This window comes from Hipposideros armiger, unplaced genomic scaffold, assembly GCF_001890085.2.
Source record: "Hipposideros armiger isolate ML-2016 unplaced genomic scaffold, ASM189008v1 scaffold_107, whole genome shotgun sequence".
In the NCBI taxonomy this organism is placed as follows: domain Eukaryota; kingdom Metazoa; phylum Chordata; class Mammalia; order Chiroptera; family Hipposideridae; genus Hipposideros; species Hipposideros armiger.
In genome coordinates this window covers 3055206-3064823 of record NW_017731457.1, presented here as the reverse complement: position 1 = coordinate 3064823, position 9618 = coordinate 3055206, and the positions used below count along the sequence as shown (strand labels likewise).

At 42.8% G+C, this 9618-nt stretch overlaps 1 pseudogene; it reads right to left on the bottom strand.

Moving 5' to 3' along the window:
• Positions 1–404: 404 nt before the first annotated feature.
• On the bottom strand, positions 405–2050 carry LOC109385004 (cdc42-interacting protein 4-like; annotated as a pseudogene).
• Positions 2051–9618: the final 7568 nt, after the last annotated feature.

The following is a 9618-nucleotide window of genomic DNA, read 5'->3' as shown; positions in this document are numbered from 1 at the left end:
ACTCAGGGCAGCCCAGCTCCAGGTTGAGCTGTTGTTCAGCATCTTAGCTGTAGAGGGCAGTGTTACTGGCCCTCATATGTGGGATCCGAACCGGGGCCCTTTGGCGTCCCAAGCCAGTTCTTAACCATCGCGCCACTCGGCTGACCCTCCAAATAAGTTTTTATCATTCAACTTTTTTTTTAACATAGTTTATATATATATAAAACAAACAGCCCTAGCCAAGTGGCAGGAAGAAAAGGTCTGAAACATGAGTATGTACATCAATGGTGGAAGGCACAGCGGGTCCATTTGGGATGAGAAGTGGGGGTGGGGGGCAGCAGGTTACACAGGCCTCAGCTGAAGCCACGGGGGCAGAGATAAAGTGCGTAGGTCCTGGGGCCCCCTCTTCCCGCCTCTGGCAGGGTTCAGTTGGGTGTGACTCAGAGGTAGGAAGTGGGCACGTAGCCTTCACCTCCCTGTTTCCGCCTGACCCGAGTCCAGCCGTCACCTTTGTCCTCTTCCATGAGACTCCAGTCTTCACCCTCGGCCATGGAGATGGTGCCCTCTCTGGACCCTTCAAAATGGTAGATGGCTACACAGTGACCTATAGGTGATGCAGGCTCTTCCTCAAACTCCTCATCGAATTCTGTGTAGATGGGGGTGTCCTGGCTTTCTTCCATGGGGGGATCTTCAGAGCTCTCCTTGTCGTTCTACGATCCGCTGTTGCTGCTGCTGCTGCTGCTGTCTGGTGGTACGCTGGCTGGGGGGTCCAGAGGCTGGGTGTGCCGGCTCAGGCTGTCTCCCCAGTTGCTCAGGACCCGGCTCTCAGCTTCTGCCAGCCAAGACTCATAATTTTGTACTTCCAATTTCAGCCATTCAATGTTGTTTAGGGTTTCTGTGATCCATGGCTCCAAGCTGGCAGGGTCCCCCATCTGGGGTGTCTTTTCATATACATCCTTCATTTTCTTCAGGGCTTCCCTCTGGTCAACCTCCTTCTGCAGTTCACGATTACGGTCCTCTAACTGCTTTTGAAGCCACTTTATCTGCTGCTCTGGGGGCAAGTGACTGAAATCCTCGGTCACCACTGTCTTGTTCTTGCCGAAGGGCCAGCGTTTGACACGGCTGAGGGCTGGGCCTCTCAGCTCCGGCCAGTGTCTGAGGCGGTGCCCAGGCTGCTGTCTGAGGGTGCACAGCTCATGGGCTGGATGAAGTCTTCGAATTCCACATCACTCAGGCAGGCAAAGCCTGACTTGTGCAGCTCAATTAGGACCTGGGAGTCATTCTTGGCGTCCACAGTAGTTGCGGCCACCTTCATGCCCCCCAAACACTTGGCAATGATGGGCACCACCTGCAGCTCTGCCTCTGACAGTAGCCTGTGCCCGGTCCCCAGGTGGGTGGCCCAGCGCTTGCTCATGTTCTGCAGCTTATTAAATATCTGGGGCATTTGGGGAAAATAGAAGTGGGCCTGGTCTCGGTTGAAACGCTGTAGTTGGCTGCGTATTCGTTTTTGCTTTCTTCTGCCGTATGACTCCGAAGGTGGGCTTGTTGCTTGGCGTTCTCCACATCGGCTTTGGTGGCGTTGATATCTTGGTCTAGCCGCTCTGCAGTCTGGGCTACCTTCTCAGCCTCCCAGCAGTCCCGCTCAAATTTACGCTTAGTATTCTCCAGCTGTTTGAAGCCACTTTCTAGCTGCTGTTGGGCCCGACGGCCTTCTTGGAAGTGCATCTTTCTCTCCTGTTTCATCTCCTGTGAGTACTTGGTCAGCTCGAGACACACGCAGACGCTGATTCTCGGCCACCAGCTCCCGCTGGCCTGCAAAGTCATTTACCTCCTGGAGAATCCGTAGAAAGGACTGCTGCTGGCTGAATTTGGATTCAGGGTCATCTTTGGCAGGTCTCTTGGGCAGATATTTTTTTCACCAGGCTCCGCAGCTGCTTCGTATAAGCCTGCTCCACCTCAGTTCGCTCTTTCACGAACTGAACTTCACGTATCTGTCCAACAGCTCCAGCCCCCACTGTGTGTGCCGCTCAATTACGTCAAATTGATCTCTCAGCTCGGTGCCCCATTCCATGCTGTTACCGCCTAGGCCGCTGCCACCGCTGCTGCGCAAGCCCAATCATTCCAACTCTTTGCTGTCAGATCTACTAGAGTTTATCCTGGGGATGTGAAAATGATGTTAAATGTTTCAGAAAGTGTGTTTTCTCAGATGAAGCACAGAAGTTTTGTTTAGTTCTATTGTGCACGGTAGTTTGGATTTGGAATTGTGTTTAGGCTGAGGCTACGTTCTCCCCTAGAACTCCCCAGCCACCCTCACTGCCCACCTCAGAGAAAACTTGTCTCTAGAGGTGGAATTCTTGGGGGAGAGAGTTTGAGCAACATTGATTTGCGAGTGCTTCCTTAATGTACTGAGAACAAAAAGGATTCTTTCGCAAGCGCCTCGGATTACCAGTTTAAGTCTGTCTTCCATTTCCCTGGCAAGCCATGAAAAAGAAAATATCACAAAGCAATTTCTAAAAGTGGATTAAAAAAAATGAAACAAATACACTAACCATATGTCAAGTCAGTGGCATAATTAAGCCCAGAAGCTTGCTAGTACATTCCCAGAGGACTATATCCTAAGATAGAAGAACTACAGGAAAATCTTAAGCAGCACTCAGTAATCATATTGTTAGTAATAATACTGACATTACTATTTGAATTTATTTTACATATTGTATGGAGCACAAATAAGCAATTGTGTTAACATCATTAGGAACCAAGATAAGGGAAAAGAGATACAAATATTAAATCAAAGAAGTTATGTTAAAACTTTATGATTTTAAATTTAAATGGGAAATATCAGTACGTGTCCACAATTTTTCACTTTCTAAAATACTTAATTTCCCAGCTCTGCCCACTGAAAAGATTCAGGAAGTATGACAATTCAATAGCAATAGCACCCCACTGCCTGACTCTGATCCCTAAATACCAACTCCCATAGAAGAAACAAGGGCCCTCTGGAGAAATGGCTGGTTCCAGGTTTGTGGCAGGAAACGCAGAAGACAAAGCTAGAAAAACCTTGTCATGTCAGGGAGCAAAGATGGGATTAAAGACTGCTGGGGGGGGCGGGCGATTGGTGCATTGGGTAAGAGTTGGCTTGGGATGCCAGCTCTGAGCAGCAGAGCCCTGGTTCGGATCCCACATGAGGGCCAGTGACGCTGCATCCTCTACAGCTAAGATGGTGAACAACAGCTCAACCTGGAGCTGGGCTGCCATGAGTTGCTGGTGACGGCGTAGGCTGCAGTAAAGCTACAGTGGGCTGCCATAAGATACCATGAGTGGCTGGCAGCCAGCGTGAGCGGCCGGCAGCCAACATGAGCTGTCGTGAGCGGCCATCCAGTGGCCGGAGACCAATCTGCCTCACCGGGGAAGAGTGCAATGATAATACTAACATGGGTCAGTAAAGCGACATCCTCCACAACTAGACTGAGGAACAAAAAAGGACAGCAACTTGTCTGTTCCCCTCCCCCAATTCCCCAATAAAATTTTTTAAAAATAAAATAAAATAAAAATAAAAATAAGGACTGCTAGGGTCTTTGCAAAAAGACACAGGAATCAGCTTTACAGGGGCTTCTACTGACCAAAAATGGAACAATCTGAGCCTCAAAAAAGAGTAATAGCTGCAGTGAATTAAAACACATCAAATGTCCCCCCAGTCTAGTCATGGGAGAAATAACAGACACGAATCACAATAGAGAAACATTCTACAACGTATCTAACCAGAACTCAAAACTGTCAGGGTCCTCAAAAACAAAGTCTGAGAAATTGTCACAGCCAAGAGGAGCCTAAGGAGACAAGATGGTGATATGTCATGTGGGATCCTGGCTGGGCCCTGGAACAGAAAAAGGACATTAGGAGAAAACTAAGGAAATCTGAGGAAAGTGTGGACTTCAGTTAATAATAATGTGTCAATATTGGTTCATCCATTATAACAATAAACCCTGCTAATGTAAGATATTAATAATAGAGGAAATTGCATGCATAGTGTGTGTATGGCCACTGTCTGTGCTATTTGCAATTTTTTTGTAAATCTAAAACAGTTCTGAACAATCAAGTTTATTTAAAAATAGAAAATGTATTGAAATTTTTTAATTAATAATGACACTAAAGAAAAAGAATTCACTTGTCACCTTTGGAGGTTGTAGAGTACCAACTCATTTGAAAATAGTTAAGTAAAGGGAAAGGATAATGCATTTACGTGCCCTTTTCTGTTCAAACTCTCTTTCAGAGTGTCTTAATTGGGGTTCCAAAAGCAGGTCCTTTAATAAGAGCTTGAGTGGCAGGTGGTTTAACTGAGAGGTAATCCCAGGAAGCATAAATGAATAGGTGGGAAAAGTGAGACAGAGAGGAGAGAAAAGCCAATAAAGAAGGCATTGGAGACCAGATTGTTGTCATGGGCAACCAGCGCTTAATCCTTCCAGGGACACGCTGGAGAGTTGTGTAGAACAGGCCTGTATTAATAAGTGATATTAATACAGCCACCCCCGCTTTCTTAGAGTTGGTATTCGTAGGGTATATCTTTTTGTATCTTTATACTTTCAATCTCCCTATATCCTTATACCTAATGTGTGTCACTTGTAAAAAGCATATAATTGGTTTGTTGTTGGTTTTTTTTTCACTTTTCATCCTTTTTTATTATTTTATTTTTATCGTATTAATTTATTGTTTTATATTTCAGTTACAGTTGACATACAACATTATTAGTTTCAGGTGCACACCATAGTGATTAGACGTTTACATACCTTCTGAAGTGATCACCCCATTAGGTCTAGTACCCATCTGACACCATACATATTATAGTTATTACAATGTTATTGACTATATTTCCTATTGTTGGAGTTTTTCCGGTTAGACAACCTCTGTCTCTTGGAGATTGGAGTGTTTACGACACTAAATTTAATGTGATTGTCTATCATCTTTGCTACCTGTTTTCCATTTGTCCCATCTGTTTTTTGTTCTTCCTTTCCTTTAACCTTTGGATGAAACAAGTATTATTTTTATTACCCTATCATATCTCCTCTGTGGCATCTTCGTCAACCTTTTTATATTTTTTCTCTTGGTTAATCTGGAGATTTAATATGTTTTGTTTTGTTTTGTTTTAAGATTTTATTGGGGAATTGGGGGAGGGGAACAGCGTTGGGGAATCGGGGAAGGAGAACAGACAAGTTACTGTCCTTTTGTTCTTCAGTCTAGTTGTGGAGGACGTGGCTTCACTGGCCCATGTTGGTATTATCGTTGTGCCCTTCCCGGGTGAGGCAGTCGCTCACGGGCCATTGGACGGCCACTCGTGGCGGCTCATGGCAGCTCATGAAAGCTCACGTCCGCTGCCGGCCAGCCCCGCTGCAGCCTACACCGTCACCAGTGACTCACGGCAGCCCAGCTTAGCTGTAGAGGGCGCAGCGTCACTGGCCCTCATGTGGGATCCAAACCGGGGCCCTGCTGCTCAGAGCTGGCATCCCAAGCCAATTCCTAACCAACGCGCCACTTTCCCGGCCTTAATATGTTTTTTTGTTTAATACAACCTACCTTGAACTACTTTACTGCTTCAGGAAAGATGTAAGAACTTTAGAATAATTCCATTTGCACCTTTTTCCCCCCCAGACCCTTTGTGATATCATATGGTTTACTCTTTTACATATGTTAAAAGCCTAAGTATACACTGTTATTATTGTTACTTTTAACAGTTAATAGTCTTTTTAATATTTTTATTGTGGTAAAATATACAAAATGCAAGGTTTACCATATTAACCATTTTAAGTGTACAGTTTAGTGGCATTAAGTACATTGACATTGTTGTACAGCCATCACCGTCATCAATTTCCAAAACTTTTTCATCTTCCCAAACTCTATACCCATTGAACATTAGCTCCCCACTCCCTGCTCACACCGCCCCACACACCCCCAGTTCCTGGCAACCACCATTCTACTTCTGTCTCTATGAATTTGACTACCCTAAGTACCTTACATAAGGGGAGTCATGCAATATTTGTCTTTCATTTCTGCCTTATTTCACTTAGCATAATGTTTTTAAGGTGTATCTATGTTGTGACATGTTGTGAACCTTCCTTTTTAAAGCTGAACAACATTTCACTGTATGTATATACCACATTTGTTTATCCACTTAACTGCCTTTGAGTCATTCTACCATTTGATTCTTGTGAATAATAGCTGCTATAAACATTGGTGTTCAAGTGTCTGTCCAAGTCCCTGCTTGACAATTAAGTTTGCAAACTTGTTGTAACAATATTGCTAACATTTTTTGATATCAGAGGGATTATTCATTATGAATTTGTACCAACTGGATAAATAGTTAACCGAGTTTACTATTTGGAAGTGCTGAAAAGGCTGTGAAAAAGTTAGATGGGGCCAGCCAAGTGGCGCAATGGTTAAGAACTGGCTTGGGACGCCAGAGGGCCCCGGTTTGGATCCCACATATGAGGGCCAGTGACACTGCCCTCTACAGCTAAGATGCTGAACAACAACTCAACCTGGAGCTGGGCTGCCATGAGTTGCCAGCAACGGCATAAGCTGCAGCCCCTGTGGCAGTGGGTTGCCAAGGGCTACCGTATGTAGCCAGCAGCCAGCATGAGCGGCCGTCCAGAAGCCGGCGACTGATCTGCCTCGCCCGGGAAGAGCGCAATGATGGTGCCAACTTGGGCCAGTGAAGCAACGTCCTCCACAACTAGACTGAAGAACAAAAAAACGACAGCAACTTGTCTGTTCCCCTTCCCCCAATTCCCCAGCACTGTTCCCATCCCCCCAATTCCCCAATAAAAATCTTAAAAAAAAAAAAAGTTAGATGACCTGAACTTTTCTCTAGCAATTCATGGCTCTTGCATCTCGACAATGCACCAGCTCATACAGCACTGTCTGTGAGGGAGTTTTTAGCCAGTAAACAAATAACTGTATTGGAATACCCTCCCTACTCACCTGATCTGGCCCCCAATAAGTTCTTTCTTTACCCGAAGATAAAGAAAATATTGAAAGGAAGACATTTTGATGACATTCAGGACATCAAGGGTAATACGACAACAACTATGATGACCATTCCAGAAAGAGTTCCAAAATTGCTTTGAAGGGTGGACTCTGCACTGGCATTAGTGCATAGCTTCCCAAGGGGAGTACTTTGAAGATGACTATAGTGATATTCAGCAATGAGGTGTGTAGCATTTTTTCTAGGATGAGTTCGCGAACTTAATTGTCTGACCTCGTATACCCAGAAGTTGAATTACTGGCTCATACAGTAATTCAATGTTTAATTTTTTTGAGAAACTACCATGCTGTTTTCGACATCTTTTTAATGTTTTTTTATTTATTTACCCATTCTACGTTTCTTCCTTTCTTCCTGAAGATCCAAGCTAGCATTTGGGATTATTTTCCTTTGGCCTTGGGGTCTCATAGTGCAGGTCTGCAGGAATCAAAATCTCAGCTTTTCTTTGTCTAATAATTTTACCCTTAATTTTTGAAGAATGTTTTCACTGGACATAGGTTCCTAGGTTAGCAGAGTTTTCTCTTTTCATCATGTTAAAGGTGTCATTCCATTTCTCCTGACTTCTGTAATTACTTTTAAGAAGTAAGCCATTATTCTATTGTTCCCCTGAATTAAATTGTCTTTTTTCTCTGGCTGTTTTAGAATTTTCTCTTTATTTATATCTTTGGCTTTCAGAAGTTCGACTGTGGTAAGCCTAGGTATGATTTTCTTTGTATGTCTCCTACTTAGATTTTACTGAGCTTCTTGAATATGTGGATTCATGTCTTTCATCAATTTTAGAAATTACTCAGCCATTGTCTCTTCAAATATTGCTTTGGTGCTTTCTTTCTATCCTCTCCTGCTAGGTAGGAGTAGACTTTCCTCCAGCTACTGGAGATGAGAGTCTTTTTGGGTGCCGCCATGTAGGCACTCTTTCAGTGCTGGATTTCATTGGCTGCCCTGAGCTTGTTATCTCTTTCTTCAAGTTTTCTAGGGCAGTAAAGAAAAGCCAGAGCCAACTCCACAATTCATATAATTGCCACTACCTTCCCTATCTTTCAAGATCTAAGGATATAACATAAGTGAGATTCTCAGTAATTGAGATGCTCTATCCACACAATCAGAAAGATACAGACACTTATGGGCAACTCTCAGTGTATATGGTAAACTCAAAAGTAGGCCAAAGAGATGTGGGCATCAATAACATCTTTTATACAGGATAGCCAAATGGGAAATGAGGGAAGTTCTTTAGAGAAAAATACCAGCCAATAAATGTATAAGGAATGATAAAATTAGAAATTCAATATTTTGTAGCACTCAGTGAAATAGTGGATCCAGGAGCAACAATTACAGGCTTTAAAAACCATTAGATAAGGTTTTTGGAGCTTTATAATGGATGAATTAGACTGCCAACTTCTAACCCCTTTGACCCTAACGTGCATAAAAGCAGAACAACCAATCACATTGGGGATCCTCAGGTGAGATAATAGAAAGAACACAGCACCTCTTCTGATAAAAATTTAGAAGAAATGGAGCCTGAATTTAATCAAGTCTCTAGATATAACTGCGAGTTTACCAAAAAAAATTAATAATCAGGGGATAGATGAACATGTGAAAGGACACTAAAAATTACATTTGGCCAAACCCAGAACTGAGAAATTCTATAGGAAAAAATACTCCGTTTCTTCTATAAGTAATTGCTGTAAAAAAAGAGAGGAGGGGAACTGATATAGATAAGACATAGGAAATAAATGTAATAATCCAACTGTAAAATAATTTTTTGAAACAATTGGGAAAATGAAAACATTGGATATTAGATGATGCTAAGGAATTACTGTTAATTTTGTTAAGTGGTTTGTGTATTTTTTAAGGTCCTTATTTGTTAGGAATGCAGCCAAAAGTATTTACAGATGAAACAATATAATATCTGGAACTTGCTTTACAGTACTCCAGCAAGGCGGGGCAGGAGGGGAAAATGAAAAATGTTGATAATTGTTGAAGTTATGTGATGGGTACATGAGAATTACTTTGTAGTCTCTCTTCTTAAGTCTCTCTTCTATTTTTATGTTCATAATTAAAAGTTTTTTTAAGCAGAAATTTGATGGTGAAAGGAAAAAGAGTATCTGGGAAGATGGAGCATATTTATACGTTGAAGAAGAGAGAACACCAGAAAAAGAAGAAATCACTGGTGGAGCCAGTTTTGGAGGGTCCTGGGAAACAGGATACAGAGCCCAGGTGGCAGGCTTGGCTGTAGTAAAGGTGACAATTATATACCAGCCTCCATTTGCTAAATTCTAGCTTGTGTTCACATATTTAACCTTAATTGGCCTTTACAATCATTCCATGAGATAAGTGCAATTATCTCCATTTTAAAGATGAGGAATTAAGGTCCAGAAAGACTGATGACTCACTCAGGGTTAAATAGCCTGTTAATGGCAGATACAGGATTTAAGCCAAAGTTGCTGTACTACAAAAGCTTGTGTTTTTTTATAGCTGTGAGACAGGATGGAAGGGGTGGGGGTGAGATGTCAACCACTGGAGGGGAAAGAGGGGACAGAATAAACAGCTTTCATTATTGATGGCCTCTTGTTTTGTGAAGTTGGATGGGAAGCTCTTAAGAACAATGATGC